The sequence below is a fragment of the Schistocerca piceifrons genome, chromosome 6 (genome assembly GCF_021461385.2).
Source record: "Schistocerca piceifrons isolate TAMUIC-IGC-003096 chromosome 6, iqSchPice1.1, whole genome shotgun sequence".
In the NCBI taxonomy this organism is placed as follows: Eukaryota; Metazoa; Arthropoda; class Insecta; order Orthoptera; family Acrididae; genus Schistocerca; species Schistocerca piceifrons.
The window spans coordinates 79,814,413-79,834,259 of record NC_060143.1 but is presented as its reverse complement, the minus strand read 5'-3'; the positions used below and the strand labels follow the sequence as shown (position 1 = coordinate 79,834,259).

The window sequence follows — 19,847 nt, the reverse complement described above, 5'->3', positions numbered from 1 at the left end:
TTTTAGGGCTACAAAACGCATTTAGTTAATAGGAGAAATGCATTTATATAATTGAAAGGACCCAGTTATAACAATGGGAGGCTACGAGACTTTGCAGAGACGTCTATGTTAATATCTACGGACCCGCAGTTTTCGCAGCTAAATACGCACATGCGATGCATTACTATTATTATTGTTGTCTTAATACTGTGTGTGTGGTTTTCGCATATAATCCCGTATCATGGTACTGACAAATGCTTTCAAATGTAATCGCTAGATGGAGGAAGGATCGAGACATTAAGGATTGGCTCTAGTACGCACCAGTAGCGGTAGATGGCGATATTCTCTGTGTTTTGAATTAAATGTCAATGGCGGTGAATGTTTACACCTGTGTTCGACATTTTGTGTGGTTGTTCCGCTATTCGGCACTGTTAGTTGGTTGTTACAATAACTGCATTGCGGATATCGACGGCTCTTGTTTTGTTTACACGTCCGATCGTGATTACTGTACTAACACTGCTGTGCAAGACTAATTACGTGTGTGTTTCTGCTTGGTGCTCAAGAGCGTACCCGCGGGCTATCTGTTTATGACATTAATGTTTTAGGTTGGAATCCCCAGTGCTCGCCGAGGTTGCCTGCAGGTGCGTTACCTACCTGATGCATGATACCCAACACGGAAATAATATTAAATTTCGCCTCACCCCAGGCGCTCTAGCTTTCACGAAGTAATTGCTGATTAAACCTTATAATATCAGAATCCGCTGCATGCAGATTTTGAAGTCCGGCAGGTCGTTTTCATAAACACTTTGATTTATAGGGACGAATTTGATATTTCCCTACATCTTAGGTAAAGTGAGTTTTAATGAGCTTCATAACAAAACCATGTGCACTGTGAAAAGAATCGAATTTTTTGATGAGGTTGACTGTTAGAAAAGGGTTATTACAACTTAATAGTTTTTCTCCAATGAGCTTGTAATTGATATTATAGATTCAAGCCTGATTGTCAGGTAGCAGAAAACCATGAATATACAACAATCCTTAAGTGAGCACGGTAAACTGGATGTCAAAGAGCTAATATCTAAAACAAAGCTATACATGTATGCTCACAGCCCTGTCCCTACTTCTGCATTATGTTCAAATGCCTACTTTTCTATTCTTTTTGAATAGCCATTATTTGGTGACATCTCACAGTTTCTGTTTATTTTTACTAGATAAACGACTCTGGACCAGAAGACAATGATATAGATTTTCTCGGTGTCTGTATGCATGTATATGTAATTTCACTTTTGTATCTTCACATTGTCCCCTGTTAACAGTGCAAGCGATTCTGCCTTAGAGATCTGATAGTACAACTACTAGTCGGTGCTGAGGTAAACTGAAACTGTTTATTGCCGAAACATTGCTAATTATCTTTTTAATACTTTAAGCTACTGACGAACTTAATATAGCCTAGAACTCCAATAATTATAAACTCCTACAGTATTACAAATCAACAATGACTTATAAGAATTATACCAAATTTGCAAAAAAGAATCCACCTTTTACAATATCTGTTAAGAATGACTCCCCATAAAATATTTCTGTTGCCTTTCCGCTATGTATAGCGTTTTCATCCAATGTTAATTGAGAAAAGCAGCCCGAATAATCTGATCTCCGATACCAGTACACTTAATTCTCAAGTATCAGTGTTCAAAATAATATGCAGCATCAGTATTTATACATTTTACTGCCCATTGTCTATATGACATGTTTTACGGAAGTCTTCTCTTATCTTGAAAATGTCCTGTAATCATTTATGTTTATTTTTATACTTGAGTAGGTTTGTGGGAAATTTTACAGCAACTTGTTGCCAAATAAACAATTTCCAATGTAATAAAAATATGGGATATGATCTGTTATTGAGTGACATGAAAAACTGAAAACATGTTATGGTCTGATGGAAGATGTAATATTTACAGGTTCACTCAAGCTCAACCAGCTCTTTGGCACTGCTGCTACATTGTGAGGTGAGTGTCTTGTAGATCATGGCGTAACATCAACCCATTCGCACATCATGTTCTGTCAGTCCCATGTTGAAGGAGGGCCTTCGAGGATGCTGAGTGAGTCAAGTTTTACATTAGCAGGCAGTGACAGCCATGGCTGGTTCCTTCCATGAAGTGTACCAACAACAACTTGAGGGGTTCTACTTGTGATATTTCTCGAGATATACCACATTTCAGCTGACTTTTTCTTTTGACATCATGTGCAGAATATTAAGTTATAATTTAACGTGAAATATTCTGTTGAAGTATTGTTTCGTCACTATTAGTTGAAGCCATTTATTAGGATGTTGTAACAAGATAGCAATACTGAAGTACTCATTCTGCTTGATTAAAGTGCTTTGGTTTAAAGGAAATGAACTAGAGAAATTGAATTAACCAGACGGTACAAAATAAAAGCACAGTAAATGGAATTTATTTCAAATTAGTCAAATTATCTCATGGTCTACACACTACTGAATATGAAATTAGGTGAAACTTGTGCTATTTTATGAATGATACACAAATTTACTTGGATTCATGTTCAAATGTGTGTGAAATTGTATGGGACTTAACTGCTAAGGTCATCAGTCCCTAAACTTACTCACTACTTAACCTAAATTATCCTAAGGACAAACACACACACCCATGCCCGAGGGAGGACTCGAACCTCCGCCGGGACCAGCTGCACAGTCCATGACTGCAGCGCCTTAGACTGGGCGGCTCTTTATTACTACCCATTTTGGTAGTGTGCCGTCATATCTGTATGAAAAGATTATTAATCTCGTGCCATATCAATTATCACTATGGAAGTCCATATGATACATTTCTTATCTGCACTGTTACACATGTACAGAAAACCATCTGATTTCTTATCACAAGTGCCGTTTTAACCATGAGTTATAATAGATTATGCCATATTTTGTCCTAAGACAGCTGTTGGTTTTCTGTATAAGTGTCGCAGTGTAGATAGGACTCATATTACATTGATTTCCATGTTGATAAATGATTTGATATGATCAGTAATTGATCTTTTTATGCTGATATGATAGTAGACTAAATTAGACAAGATGTAATTTTCAATCCAATAGCTCCACAGTGATGAGATCCTCCAGGATGTAGAACATGTCAGAAAAAAATACCAAAGCCAATAATAATAAAAGACTATTAATACAGTTGCATCCCATTCATTCCAAACAATATATTACTGCTGTTAGAAATTGCTAGCAAAAAATTTTCTGTCTTTTTTATGTTTTTGTTATGTCCTTGTAAGGGATTACTAGAAATACAATGAGTGTCACATGACAAATTACGCTAATCAAAGTTCTTGAGTTACTTTGAAATTATGCTAGGGATTTGTGGATACTGAGTAATAGTCAGACTATGGTAGAAATGTTACAAAACACAAAACAAGAATACATTGTAATTTGTTTCATTTTGCATACCAGAATGATGGTAGTAACTGCTAAACACAAAACAAGAATATGTTTGCATACCAGAATGATGGTAGTAACTGTTATGTGTTTCATTGCAGCAGGGAGAAGTAGTGTGAAATTTAGTATAAAGTTACACCGATCAGAGGTGTCAGCAGAAATGAAATTATTATTGATGATGTTTCAGTTTATTGTTGTCACATATTTCAATTCCTATATGAATGTAAGATGCATCAGAAAAAATAACATGTAACACTATACATTGACTGCTACATGCATCCTTAGATTTTTACATGAGAGGGGTATTAAATACATGTAATAGTCATGTTGAAACATAAAAAGACCTGTGTGAGGTAGCTATTGGAATGTAGAATTTCTCTACAAATAATACTGAACAGTTTTGAGTTCTCGTTTCTAAGGATTCAGAAGGCTCCTGCAGTAGTTGCAGTCATTTTTAGTAATGTGACGTATGATCCTCCCATGCATACAAAAATGACGGATTTAGAGAAACAATATTGAGAAATCGAAAAGTAACTCTATCAGTTTGATAGGGAGAAGGGCAGCAGCTCTTACGTAGTGCCTATTAGAACGAATGTCGATTGTATGGGAGAATTGCCCCTCTAGAAGAGTTCATAGAATGCTTACAGGACAGATGAGCAGACCTGTAGACCCTAATAGCTGACGCCAGTTTGTTGCAGAGTTGTTAACATGGTTTCGTTTCCAGAATGTTGAGCTACTTAGCATCTACACGAGTTTCATAAGCACTAGAGTTGTAAAACTAACATAGGCTACCACAGACCACTACAAATAAGTATAGATTACGATAGTTTTCCTAGTAGTTTTGGTCAGTTAAGATCGTACTCGCATTATCTGTACGTTAGGAGTGTTGCATACCTATTGGGCGTGCCTCATAACGATTGCACTCAGTGTCTTACTAGATTCCCCTAAAAATAGGAAACTGATTGAGGCTACATAAAGTTTCCGATAGCCTACGGAACATTTTTGTTCTGCGTCATATTCTACTGGTTACTACTTAAAAATAAACAGTATTTATAACGAAACTGAAATTGTCACTATTTAATCGGGGTTTTATTTGAAAATCGTTGATTTGTAGCGTGAAACGGAGGGATATTGTAGTAAAAATAAATAAAACAATACCGATTTATCATATGGCGCTAAATAACACCATTTCCTTTACAAAAAAATAAAATAAAAAAACGCAAAATAAAAATATATTAACATCGCTTCAGTACTTCAACGAACTTGCATAAAACGTGCTTCTGTTAGCCATAAACTACTTTCTCATTTATCGTTAGTAACAGGAAACACCTGCACTTCATCATTATGAAGAACTTTCTGTTGAGTACAAAATACCAAAGTACAGAAGTTATGCGATCAACTAATTTTTGTTACTTACCAAATGCAATGTATATTCTGTAAGGATATAAATACACTGTAAGCTAAAAGTATATGATGTATGGGCTCTAATTATGTGTAAAGCAAACAAAGACGCAAACAGAGGTTCCCAGTTTCTCTCTTACACATTTATGTTTCTTTCCTTGCCAATACTACCAGTAATACTATTAATCCTGCCATTTACTACGGCATTTCTGTACTGTACCTAAAACTATCAAACTGTAGTTTTGGTAGAGTGGAACTCTAATACGCTGAGGTGACAAAAGTCATGGGATATCTCGTAATATCGTGCCGGACCTCCTTTTGCCCGTCGTAGTGTAGCAACTCGAGATGGCAACGACTCGAGAAGTCATTGGAAGTCTCCTGCAGAAATATTGAGCGACATACCTTTACAGATGTCCATAATTGTGAAAGTGTTGACGGTGCAGGATTTTGTGCACGAACTGACCTGGCCCATAAATTTTCGATGGGATTCATGTCAGAAGATCTAGGTGCCCAAATAATTAGCTCGTATTCTCCAGAATGTTCTTCAAACCGATGACACGGCGCATTATCGTCCATAAAAACTCGTTGTTTAGGAACATGAAGTCCATGAGTGGCTACAAATGGCCTCCAAGTAGCGGAACATAACCATTTCCAGTCAATGATCCGTTCAGTTGGACCATAGGAACCAGTCCATTCCATGTGAACACAGACCACATCATTATGGAGCCACCGCCAGCTTGCACGGAGCTTGGTTGACAACTTGAGTCCATGGCTTCGTGGGGTCTGCATCGCACTCGAACCCTACCATCAGCTCTTACCAACTCAAATTGGGACTCATCTGACCAGGCCACGGTTTTCCATTCGTCTAGGGTTCATCTGATATGATCGCGAGCCCAGGCGCTAGCAAAGGTACTTACGTCAGTCGTCTGCTCCCATAGCCGATGAACGCCAGATTCCGCCGCACTGTGCTAACGGATACGTTCGTCGTACGTCACACATCGATTTCTGCGGTGCTTTCAGGTGGTGGTGCTTGTCTGATAGCAATGACCTCTGTACGCAAATACGGGTCAACAGAAGCGTCCGATCCCACGCGTCGGCTTTGACCCGTGACGTAAGGGTGTTGTCGTGTGTGACGTCATGACGGCGCGGAGTTTGGTTTGAGTGTGGCTGTCTCCAGTTCTGTTTTATCTTATTTTATTTACTTTTCTGATCTGATCGTTCTATCTCGTGAGATTTTTTTTTAATTTAAAAACACTTATTACTTATTTTAATTATCTGTTTCCTCCAATTTCTGTTTTAGTTTATTATATTTATCTTTCTGATCTGTTCGTTCTATCCCGTGAGATTTTTTTTAAAAAAGACAAAAAACACTAATCAGCTACTGAAGCATCTTTATCTTCTATAGGTTGCAGGGGTTACGACGCCTGGGGAGGTGAGTGGGTATTCATGCAAGGCTGTCTTCACTTACACGTTGTAGCTACGCAAGGCGTCTAAATTTGTTTATATTTAGTTTGCCCCCACCTAAAACACCCCATTTCCCGCGCTTGTCCCGTTAGTGTCATTAGGCTTCTTGTGGAAAGTGTGTGTGTTTGTTTTTGTTTCCGCCATATTTGTGACGTCATGGATCAAAGCAGACGGGCGGGATCGGACGCTTCCGTATTTCCGCAAATACTGCTGTTCTCGGTAGTTAAGTGAAGGCCATCGGCCACTGCATTGTCCGTGGTGAGAGATAATGTCTGAAATTTAGTATTTTCGGCACACTGTGGACACTTTTGATCTCGGAAAATTGATTTCCCTGACGATTACCGAAATGGAATGTACCATATGTCTAACTCCAACAACCATTCCGCGTTCAAAAGTCTATTAATTTCCGTCGTGCAGCCATAATCACGTCGGAAACCTTTTCACATGAATCAGGTGAGTGCAGATGACAGCTCCGCCAATGCACTGTCCTTTTATATCTTGTACGTACGATGCTACCGCCATCTGCATATGTGCGTATTGCTGTCCCATGGCTTTTGTCATTTCAGATTAGGCACCTGTCGCGTGAGGTCCAGCTCTATTCTTCGCGAGGTCCTGAAGGATTAAACAGCGCAGTCGAGGCTTGTTTCTTAACCTGCTGAAAATCTTCAACACAGCTTACAATAATGTCTGCGAAATAAATATGACAATAGCGAGTATTGCATGAATTAAATATTTCCCAGCAAAGAGGAACTCAGTACATCGTTTTTAATGTTGAAGCTAAAGTAGCGTCAAGCGTACCCAAGGAATTGTCTTGGGGTGATTGTTCATAATGGGAGGAAGAATCGTTAGAAAAATATTTCGAACTGCGGGACGATTTGCAGATTACGAAAGCTTGGCGCACGGATTGGCATTAGGGTATAACCTGCCCATCGACGAATGTAATGGAATACAAGTAAACAGATGAAATAACTTCAACTGTTGCACTCCTGTCGTCCTCAGTTGCGTATAATATTACGATATGTTGAAAACTATTACTTTGTGATCGTCTAATCACAAATGAATAAAACAGTTTTTGTGCCATAACACGTTTCGCCTTTATTGTTTTCAAGGCGTCTTCAGTGACAGATTTCGTTGATGTTGATCTACATATTGCGTTCTTGTTCCTGTGTTACAGCTATTCTCCGTATGATAACGGCCATTTGAAATTTCATTTTCACACTTACAGCACTAGGACTGTAACACTGCGTTTTGACATTGTTTTCTATCGATTGTTTTTGCAACTATCGGGCAGTTAGTTAGTACCATGAGACCCACACCTACTTTCTGACTACCAGTACTTAGCCACATACCACCTCCATCTCTGCAGCGAGAAAGTGCCCTAATACAAATGTTCGTGCAAACATTCTGAGCATCAGCACAGGTAGGTTTTATTCTCGTCACCTACCCCTGGATACCGCAAAAAAGTCGGAAACGGCTTTAATGCTGGAGACACACATGGCAAATTAATGCTACGACTGAATAACTTAAGATACTATGCATACCGACCAAGCCAACTGGCTTTGAATTGCCGTGTAACATCTGGTCCTTTCTTAACCGAATAAGAACCAAAATTGAAGGTCTGCCGAGTCTGTGCACAAATGGAAGAAAACAACTTCACTCACAAAGTTTTGACTGTGGCGCTGAAAAGCAGACTGTTCGCCATGTAATTCAAGAATGTCCTCTTGCTACCTGGCCTTATTGAGATACGGGGTAACGACATGGCTGATAAAGTTACCAAGGAAGCATGTTGGGATAGTGCTGTCCGTCAATGTCCCATCCCGTTGCACGCCATTATCTCATTTTGTGACACATGCGTCAGTGGGAGACTGAATGTTTGCAGCTGACAGACAACAAACTGCGGTCGCTCAACTCGACCACAAAGGCTTGGCGGACTTCGTATTAGCCTCGCCGCTGGAAGGAGGTTTTGCTTACCAGACTGCGCATCGGGTATAACCCTTTCACACGTGGCTTCCTCCTTCGGCGGGAGGATCCAGCATTCTGTGAAGTTTGTGACGTGCCACTTTCAGTTCAGCATATTGTGGCTACGTGTGTTGTGTATTATACTGATATTAGGGCAGCCCTCGGTCTCGCTTGAGATCTGCCTACCATCCTCGTAGATACCGATACCAGTGTTAACAGAGTGGTGAAATTTTGTGAACTGTCAGGCTTCATCCCTAAACTGGTGGGGAAGGGCGGCAGACGTTAATACGTTATAAACTGCTCCACATGCGGGGACAGCCTTCGCCCCCACCCATGAGATTTGACTTTTCGTCAGGGCGCTAATGACCATGATGTCGAGCGCCCCCTCAACCCTAATCATCATCATCATCATCATCATCATCATCGACTTACTGGTGATGACGGAGGGATCAGTAGACTATCTTCGTGGCCAGTACATTAGTCTGTAGTTTGAGATAATTGTAATATTATTTTTGTGTGATGTATCCACACGCTAAAATAATTCATCGAGGCAGCTGTCAGTTGCGGCTTTTATTACTACTGGTAAGTAGCAGCTACCAGTTGGTAACAAACAGCCGAAACCTGACGTCAAGTGAGATGTCCCGTTCCGACATTGATCGCGCTGATGCACTCCATCGGATGCGTGCTCTCTTACTTGGCGTAATGTGGATACTTAAATGCTGTCTTGTCTTCATTGCCCCCACGCAGTTGATTACCCGTCATCGTATACGTGCCGATAAGGTGAGCCAGTTTCCCTTGGCCGTAAATAAGCGCTGTATTCTCCCTTCGGACGCGTTAGAAAATAGTTAATATCATCCAGCTAGCTTATTTCGTAGAGATAAGTGTCCGTGTTAATCGGCGGCATCACACCCCATACAAATATTTCTTCGTTTGTACTTCATATTATTATTAACTGAAAATAGTTTTCTTTCTCTTCTTATATACAGCAGGATCGCTTAGTCTGTCCAGCCAAGAGGGGACTGCTTCTAAAACTTGATGTAAATCATTGCCGTAGTGAGAGAATTCTTTAGATGTTCCACAAAAAATGAGACGTCGTGCTGCAGAATTCGATCAGCCGCACATTTTGAGTTTGCAGCCACATAATATATATCACTTCAAAATGTTTTTCTACAAAAAAAAAAAAATCATTTAATACTTTCGGTTGGAATGCAGGCTCCGTTATTCTTCATGTAACTGATATTAACGCTTGAGCTACCACCAAAGTCAAATTTCAACTCGAGGAATTAAGTGAAACTATTTCAAGAGATTGTTCAAGATTAGCCACTAAAGAAATTAAGCTTTCCCTCTTTCAAATTTTCCAGAATTATAATTCAAACAATTTTCTAAGATACATGAAATTTTCGGTATATGTTCTGACGTGCTTAATATTTTCCATCATAGACTTCTCACTAATAACTTTCAAAGGAGCGTCTCGAAAAAAGCCAAAATTGATGTATCACTCATAGGCTTTTCATTGTTATTCAAAAATCATTAAAATTGAAAAAAACATCTCTTCCTAGCTTGGAAGAATAAGGCTATTCAGCATACGTAGTCAACAAATATTTGAATTAAGACACTTTTTTATAACACGTCGATATACAGTGAGTGGTCATTCACGTTCAAGACATGTGTACAAATACATCATACATACACTAGTTTCTGACATCCATTTAATAAGAATGCGCAGAGAAGATTTAACAATGATGGCACGATGTTCTCACCCCCTCGAACCGCCGGCGCCGTTTTGTTTAGCGATTCGCATTGCAGATTATTGCGTCGGTAGAACACCGTTGGATCACTTTGCCAGCGTCTATCCCGTACGACATTAAACAGAATAAAAAAAAATTATAGTACACACACCATATACCAAATACATAATTCAATACTACAATTTTCTTGCACACGTGATGTTGCTCAAGCGGAAGCTAAGGACGATTCTGTTCCCTAAAATCTACAGCACCACACAAGCAGCTGCCTCGCTGAAGTATTGTGGGATAAACAAAACGTGATCCGGTGGCATCCCCGAGAACCATATGTGGAAGCCTACACAGGTGCAATTTAGTATCACGAAATTTAAATACCTACACTCCCAGATTTCATTCCTTTTACCTTTCTTTTTTTAAAAAAAGAATCCTCCTCCCCGAACCAAGAAATCCTACACCAGAAACCGCAAGTGAAGTGCAAGTCCCAAAGTTTACCAACCTCCCCTTCCCCCGGCGCCTCCCCCCATTTTTACGTAATAATAGGATAGAATAGGCATGGGTTTGGATAGTGAAATGGAGTGCGTCGACAGTGAGTATTAATTATTATAGTTAATTAAATCTAGCTCCCACCCGTTCTCACACGTCTTCAACAGCCGCTTGTATCTAGCATAATAACGTATCTTCGTAACAGAGGATGCATAGGGTAGTACAACAAAGATCCTTGTTAGCTATTTAAACATCTTACTTAGTAGCTGCTCAGGAAAATAAACTACCATGGAAATAAATAGCCAACAGACATCCATCTCCTGAGGTTTTCGTTTGTAGCTACAATCAGTTGTGAGGTAAATAAAGGGATGTGGAGTTCCACCAGGCACAGAAATACGTGTAGGCTAAAGAAGAAGAAACTAATGTGAAATAAGTATAAACTATAGGTCGGATATTTCATAAACGGAAAAAATAAACTGTTTCAAAACTAAAGAAAGCTTGCCTAACTCAAGGTGAGAAGGGCTTTGAGGAAATATAAAATTGGTCCTTTTTTTCTACGAGATAGTTCTGTAGCATGTTAGAAATGTTATCGCCAGGTTTCAGAAGTTAATTCGTGCTATAAATAATGTAAAAGCCGTCTTGTTGGTACCCATGCGCGGTGCCATATTTTCTTTTCCACGCGACTCTGTTCTTGTTTGCGATATTTTACTATTTCCTGCCATCAGAGAAGATATCTGTAAAGTCGGAAGGCTGTGAGCCCATTTACGATGCGATTATTTACGATTTATTAAAGAAATGGTGGAGCACAAAACCCGAACGAAAGCTTTAATAACCTCATTTAGAAGAGACGCCCATCTACTATCTGGAGTTCGATGATGGTAACACGATAAGAATCGTAACGCTTCAGGCCTAGTATTTGATGCAGGTTGCTTCACTGAAAACCTGTTGAGAAAGACATGTGCGTATTACTAGTTTTGAAATATCAGTGAAGGATATTGCTAGAAAGGTACGCCAGAAGGATCAGATTAGAAGGAAAGAGCTACATGATGACCAAATGTATGGTTCTGACCAGTATTAAGGTGCTTGTTTCTGCATAAATACTAATAACATCCCTTTTCCAGGTTTCCCCAACTTTCGTTTTTCAGTGTACAAGGAACATTTTCTGTTGAAGCATTGCAGATAAAAAGGTGAAATTAGCAACAGACTTTGTGTATGCTATAACACAACTCCCTATACTACAAATTTTTCGAAGTGCGTTACTGTCAAATTTGTTTACATTTTTATGAATTAAAAATTCTGTGCGTCATATATATAAATTAAAAAAAATTACCTGATTTCTAAAGCATATATTAAAAACTGGTGCACAAATGTCTCTAATTACAAAAAATAACCTACCACATTTTGAAAGTGGTGGGTAAAGTTACCTTTGAGAAAATGTTCCTCATGTGACAGTGTTCTAAAAGTATCCAGCAGCGCCATGGTAAAATTATTTGCCAAATAAATTGACCCAGATTTTAGCCCTTTTTTTTAACATAATGACATGTGCAGAATTTGGTTCAATTATCGCTCAAACAATAAAAATTATATTAGCTTATGTGTACCCGCGTATTTTCTCATACGTCCCCTCTTAAGGATCTAAACAGCCCAGCCGCATGTTGTGTGTTTTCAATTACAGTGAGGTAGTCGCGTTGTTTCACTAGTTTGCTCTTCTTGGTTTTACAGATATGTTAAATTATTATTTCTTCTCTCCTCTCCTTTGTGCGTTACAGTTTCATACACGTGAAGTTTGAATTTTAAAATGACGAAACCGGTCGTCGTTTGGATAAATATTTAGTACTACTGAAGCGGATCTCTCTAAATTAATTATCATGCCTCTGTGTTGCGGATGTCCTACATACCAAATCTTGTGCGTAAGAAAAACAGCTACGCAGTGGTCCTGATTGTGCAAATTAAGATACTGGCGAAGGGTGGATATGAAGGTATCACGCGAAGAACGTGGCCACTTGTAAACACTGATGTGATGGCTGACATAGAAGCTGGGAGGGATGCTATGAGTACAGTGCAAATGTTTTCGAAAAGATCAGAGGTGCTGTATTACCTGTTTCAATATTGAATATGCGTAGTGAAAACTAGTATTCATGGTGAGGTCCAACTAGCTCTGTTCGTTCATGTGACCCAGAAGGCGGTAGACAGCAGAGCTGACTGGCATAAAAGTTTCCCTGGGTGTTGCATCGTACTGTAAAATAAAGGTCACCGATTAGAACCGACGTTTCTGCGGCTGTTTGTGCGGTCTTATTCAGCGTCTACTACGAAAGACACTGCCACCGTGGCCGAAACACTGGGTTTCCTCGGTGACAGGCAATTCACAACATGACGCGGAACCATAACCCAGAAACTTTGACTGGAGAAATCTACACCGCTATATGGCGGAGATGATATTTATACCGTGTTTCTGGACCCAGAACAAGGTTCCGCACTGTCTACTCTGGGAGACAATCTCTACTGCTTCCAAATTAACAGTTTAAGTGTGGATCAGATGTAGCTTGAATTCAAAGAAATACAGGGTGTTTCAAAAAGAACCATCCGTTTTGGTACGTCTATATTTCTGAAACTAATAACCATATACAATGAATTTTGTTTTTTATTAACAGGAAACTCAAAGTTTTTTTCCAAACCTTTTCATAGGCGTTCAAGATGCCCCTCTTGAGATGCACGGTATATGTCAATGCGTTGTTCAAGTTGTTCCCACATTGCAGTGAGCATGTCTTGAGTTACAGCTTCGATAGCTGCTGTTACACGATGTCTGAGTTCATTCGTTGTAGTTAGTAAAGGAGGCACATAAACGGTGTCTTTTATAAACCCTCCACAAGAAATAATCACATACAATCAGGTCCAGTGACCTTGGAGGGCAGTAATTTAAGGCTGAATCATTTGGTCCAGTGCGGATGCGTTCGACGCCTGTGTCAGAGACTCGGGGACGGCCCGGCGAGATTTGCCTTTACACAAACCTGTTTCTCGAAATTATACTGTAGGAGGATCCACGCCATACCTAGTACTAAAGTCAAACTGAACAGTTGTTACTGACACGCACTGCGTAAAACGTAGATCACAAAACGCACTCTGTTGTCCCGATTTTAGTAGAACTGAAGTGAGCACACGCTGCTGCTACCTAGCGCGACCTATGTAAAACTCGAGAGTTTACTCTTTCCAGCAGTACTTTGTTCATGCACATAACTCACATAACATAATTGTTATGTTTTTTTAAATAGGGTGATTTTGTTGTTGCACCCTGTATTATCGCCAGCAGTTGAGAGATTTGTATCAAATGAATTAACAAACGACGGGGCTGATCCCCCATGGTGTACAAAGCAGGCGAGAACACTGTTGCAGAAACAGCGATAAAAGCATGCCAGATTTCAACGAACGCAAAACCCCCAAGATGGGCGATCTTTTACACAAGCTCGAAATGTAGCGTGGATTTCAGTGCGAGATGCTTTGTCTAGAATATTTTTCTCGAAAGGTGGTAGACAATCCAGAGATTCTGGTCGTATGTAAAGCAGCCTGGCGGCACGACGTAATCAATGGGTTCTCCGCGCGATAGCAATGGAAATAATATAGGTGACAGTGCTGCTAAAGTAGAGTTAGTAAGCACAGCCTTCCTTAATTCGTTCACCAAAGAAGACGAAGTAAATATTCGAATATGAAATAGCTGCCAACGTGAGTAACGTAGAAGTAGATACCTTCGGAGTAGTAAAGCGACTGAAATCAATTAATGAAAGCAAGTCTTCCGGTCCAGACTGTATACCAATTACGTTCCTTTCAGCGTAGACCGATACATTAGCACCGTATTTAACAATTATCTACAACCGCTCGCTCGACGAAAGACTGGAAAGACTGGAAAGTTGGCCAGGCCATACCATTATTCAAGAAAGGTAGTAGGAGAAATCCTCTAAATTACAGGCCCATATTGTTAACGCTGATATGCAGCAGGATTTTTAAACATATATCAAGTGGCTTGGAATCAAATTTCGTGCTTATGAAATATCGTCTCAGTTATGCAACTGTATTCGTGATCTCCTGTCAGTGAGGTTACAGTTAGTAGTAACTGACGAAAAGACATCGAGTAAAACAGAAGTGATTTCTGGCGTTCCCAAGGTAGCGTTACAGACCCTCTGTTGTTCCTTATCTATATAGACGGTTTAGGAAACAATCTGAGCAGCCGTCTTAATTTGTTTGCAGATGATCCTGTTGTTTATCATCTAGTAAAGTCGTCGGAAGATCAAAACCAATTGCTAAAAGGAATCCGTTAAAATCTGGTTACACGATAAATCAATCATATCTAAAGGCCGTAAATTCGACAAAACACCTAGGAATAACAATTACGAATAACTTAAATTGGAAAGACAACTTAGAAAATGTTGTGGGGAAGGCGAACCAAAGACTGCGTTTTATTGTCAGAACACTTAGAAGATGCAACAGATCTACTAAAGAGACTGTCTGTACTACGCTTCTCCGTCCTCCTGGGGAGTACCACTGCGCGATTAGGGATCCTTACCAGACATGATCGACGGAGTAGATCGAGGAAGTTCGAAGAAGGGCAGCATGTTTTATATTATCGAGAAATAGGGGAGAGAGTGTCACGGACATGATACAGGATGTGGGGTGGACATCTTAAAACAAAGGCTTTTCTCGTTGCGGGGGTAATCTACCCACGAAAATTCGGTCGCCACCAGCTTTCTCCTCCGAATACAAAAATATTTCATTGACGCCGCTTACAAAGGGAGAAACGATCATCATAATAATATTAGGGATATCAGAGCTCGCACTCAAAGATACAGGTGTTCGTTTTTTCCTCGCGCTGTTCGAGAATGGAATAATGGATAATTATTGTGAAGGTGGTTCGTCGAACCCTCTGCCAGGCACTTAAGTGCACTATTATGCGGTCACATAAGCGACAGGTACTACAAATTTACCATGAAACGATATTACAATACAATGCAGAAAGAATTTAAAGGATTTGATTGACAATGAAAGAGCAAAAAATTGCAACGATCGACAAACGGGATTCATTTTACTGTACATCAAGAAACACTTTGTGATAAATTTGCAGGCATGCAGCATGTAAAGAAATTGGTGGTACGAATAGTAAAGTTCCGGAAGTCGCACACATTATTCCACTGCCAGTTGCAATAGTTTTCGATGGAACTGAACAAAGAGTGTGGAGACTTTATATATTACTGAAAAGTATACTGGTTAAGGAACATGCCTGGAACGATTTTTCGATTGAAAACCCGCCACTGTTGATTTTATGAAGGAACAAAAATTAGAACATCCGGAATGAATTGCAGGCCTCGCGTTGCAGGTGAACATGACTGCACACCGCCCACAGTAAGACACTGCAAGGTGAGGAACAATTTATTTCTGATTTGATGGGGACACATTTAAAAAGAAGATTGCTTTATAGAGGGAACACATTCTGAGAAACACAATCCAGTTCACAAGCTTATTGCCACTAAAGAGAACCCGAAATGTGAAGAACACGTTCTGGCCTTGAAAGAATTGCAAGGATAGTTCCTAAAAAGTTTGAGAACACTGTCAATCGTACATCTTTCTTTTTCGAGTTGTTTTCGAAACCGTTTGCCGTTTGAGTTGAAAGAGCCTGTGTGCACGTGCAGATGTAGCTGACTGAGTTGCAACTTAATTCCAGCCTTAATGACTAATCTTTTTACTTCAAAACTGACCAGGACGTCTACATCATTTTCCTCAGGTAGAGTTTCCATGCCTCTGTAACGAGGTTCCGAAAGTGCTACAATGTTTCGATCGACATATTTGTGTGAAAGCCATGTTTCGATTATGACAGTAAATAAGTCACGATTATGTGGCAACTTGAGTGCGAAAATCTGTGAAATTGTGCTTCTGTCTGTATGCCGATAGTTTGTACCAAATAAAAATTTACAATGTCTTCAGCGCGCCAGAAATATATAATACTGACAATTTGTTTTGGCCGTGATCTTTATTGTCGAGAAATGTGAAATAGAAAACAAAGTCGTATGCAGTGCGACTGCAGGAGTCATGTAAATGCGGCGCGTCCGCAGTTTCCTCCTGCCCCCTCCCCCCCCCCCCCTCCCCCCCAGGCTGAGTGCTATGGCACTCGTGTCATGGCATGGCCTGCGAGCCGAAATCTCGGCCGGCCCTGTTGTAGAGGCACCTCTTCGGAGTACCTGGTTAGCGGCTTCTCATGCGACGGTCCCTAGTTTACGGGAAAATGGATGTTGAAGTTGTGTGTGTACCTTCTACATTTGTAACATTTATTATGTTCCGAGCAAATGAGCGTAGCTCGGGTTGAGCGCAGGGGCTAGGATTGACGCTGCCGCGCTGGAGGTGCGGCTGTAAACTCTGCCCGAGAACTTTTCATTTTTCATCGTACAGAATATCATTAAATATTATATGTTATGAAAAAATTGTGCAAAAGTAGTAATTTTCGCTGTAGTAATTTCATTAATAAATCAGTTATTACAGCACACTTTCTTCAAATGCGTATTCCGCTTATGGTTCGTAATTAAAATTCAAAATATTTGCACAGCTTCAAAGTGCACTCAACGATGGACGAAGCATTAGCAGCTGCGGAAGGATTCCAAATACACACAAAAATGCTCATCCCTAATTTTGACCTTGATCATATAAATAATTTCGATCAAACCGGCTGCTAGCACCAGTCGATGTACAATAATCTTTTCGAAACAGAGAACGAAAACCCATTTGAACAAGGTTATTCAGTCCTGCACAGCGTAGTGTATCATAGTTGCACCAGAAAAGATATTCCCTTGCGTTTTCTTATGTGTGCGGGAACCACCCAGGAAATTGGGTTGGAATATTCGAAAAAGAGTTAACATATTGACTCATAAATTATGAAATGTAATTGCGAGCTGCGCGAAACCTGGGAAGCTCACAAAAGTACTGCACGAAGCGTTTTTTAAAATCTGTCATTCTTCCGTACGCAGGACAAGAAAAAATTCTTTATATTATTCACTTACGGTCAAATCTTTGTTGATGAAAGACAAGCATGGACATACTCTGTAAAAATTATCCCACCTAAATGCACTCCCACTTTGCCAAACCTGTGGTGTTTATTTGTACACGCAGGCTAAAATTTTCACGACCTGCTAAATACTAATAGGGAAATTGCTTCGAGGGAAGATTCCATTTAAACACATTCGTTAATTCCACATCAGTCCAGTGCACCTGCTTTCAGAGATATGGTGAGATACGCGTGGTACATATCGAATTTGATCGAAGAATTTTTGAACTTAAACGAACTGTGCTTTCCGGTATCGCTGCTGAAAAAGCCGCGTGCCTTCATGGCAGTAGGCTTCACTAAACGTGCGACGTGCTCTAAGGAATTCGTTTTTCGGTTGCTTCGGCGACTTCTGGCACAGCAGGCGATAGCGAGTAGGACGAATCTGTGATCTGTTCCGTAACAAACGGCATACACAGTCGAAGAAAGTTTGCTATATTGATTGATTTACTAATCAAACTACTACGACGAAAATGGATATTTTTGAATAATTTTGCATGACATATACTACTAAATGATATTCAGTACGATGAAATCGAAAAGTTCACAGGCAGGATTTGAACTTATACCGACAGCACGCTGGGAGTAAAATTTAACCGCAGCGCTAAGCCGCCTTGGTCGAAACAGAGCTAAAGTTACAAGTGCAGGAGGTAAGAATAACATGTCAACATAGATTGTCTCTGAAACTAGGGACCGTCGCATGAAAAGCCGCTAGCCAGATAATCAGGACAGGTCCGTCTACGACATACCCCAGACTCGTCAAAATCTGTGATTAATAAGTCTGATGGTCGCCTTGTGAGTGTGTAGGAGAATCAGTTTCAGAGATAATACCAACTGAGGTGACGCTGTCCATTTACTGCAACGAGTCAGAGAGCTGTGTTGTTATTTCTGTGGCAGTACTGCAGTAGTAAGCGTCTCAGCAACTCAGGTCTAAATCGAGAGACATTTGAAGATGTCATTGGCGAAAACTGTGTACATACACCTATTCCGTGTTTCGGTCTTGCGCGTTACAACGATTAGTTATTGTTGTTGTTCTGGTCTTCAGTCCTGAGACTCGTTTGAATTAGTTAAGCAGGGCCATGTATGTGTGACAACCACTTAGAATTCGGGTCTAGTGAATAACACAAGCCATCTGTATCTTCTGAGAAGTGTGGCGTCATACGCTACTGACCATTAAAATTGCTACACCAGGAAGAAATGCAGATGATAAATGGGTATTCACTGGTCAAATATATTATACTAGAACTGACATGTGAATACATTTTCACGCAATTTGGGTGCATAGATCCTGAGAAATCAGTACCCAGAACAACCACCTCTGGTCGTAATAACGGCCTTGATTCGCCTGGGTATTGAGTCAAACAGAGCTTGGATGGTGTGTACAGGTACAGCTGCCCATGCAGCTTCAACACGATACCACAGTTCATCAAGATTAGTGACTGGCGTATTGTGACGAGCCAGTTGCTCGGCCACCGTTGACCAGACGTTTTCAATTGATGAGAGATCTGGAGAATGTGCTGGCTAGGGCAGCAATCGAACATTTTCTGTATCCAGTAAGGCCCGTACAGGACCTGCAACATGCGGTCGTGCATTATCCTGCTGAAATGTAGGGTTTCGCACGGATCGAATGAAGGGTAGTGCCACGGGTCGTAACACATCTGAAATATAACGTTCACTGTTCAAATTGCCGTCAATGCGAACAAGAGGTGACCGAGACGTGTAACCAATGGCACCCAATACCATCACGCCGGGTGATACGCCAGTATGTCGATGACGAAAACACGCTTCCAATATACGTTCACCGCGATGTCGCCCAACGCGGATGCGACCATCATGATGCTGTAAACAGAACCTGGATTCATCCGAAAAAATGACGTTTTGCCATTCGTGCACCCAGGTTCGTCGTTGAGTACATCATCGCAGGCGCTCCTGTCTATGATGCAGCGTCAAGGGTAACCGCAGCCATGGTCTCCGAGTTGACAGTCCATGCTGCCGCAAACGTCGTCGAACTGTTCGTGCAGATGGTTGTTGTCTTGCAAACGTCCCCATCTGTTGACTCAGGGATCGAGACGTGGTTGCACGATCCGTTACAGCCATGCGGATAAGATGCCTGTCATCTCGACTGCTAGTGATACGAGGCCGTTGGGATACAGCACGGCGTTCCGTATTACCCTCCTGAGTCCACCGATTCCATATTCTGCTAACAGTCCTTGGATCTCGACCAACGCGAGCAGCAATGTCGCGATACGATAACCGCAATCGCGATAGGCTACAATCCGACCTTTATCAA

The 19,847-nt window shown here is 40.6% G+C and overlaps 1 protein-coding gene across 1 annotated transcript in view; it reads left to right on the top strand.

Annotated features, from left to right (window-relative positions):
- The first annotated feature begins 334 nt into the window (after positions 1–334).
- The window catches only part of LOC124802503 (focal adhesion kinase 1), a 762,075-nt gene continuing 742,562 nt past the window's right edge, over positions 335–19,847 (top strand). The window contains exons 1-2 of the mRNA XM_047263324.1: positions 335–620; positions 1,938–1,985. The gene's annotated coding sequence lies outside the window, so the exon portion shown is untranslated. The remainder of the gene's footprint in view (positions 621–1,937; positions 1,986–19,847) is intronic.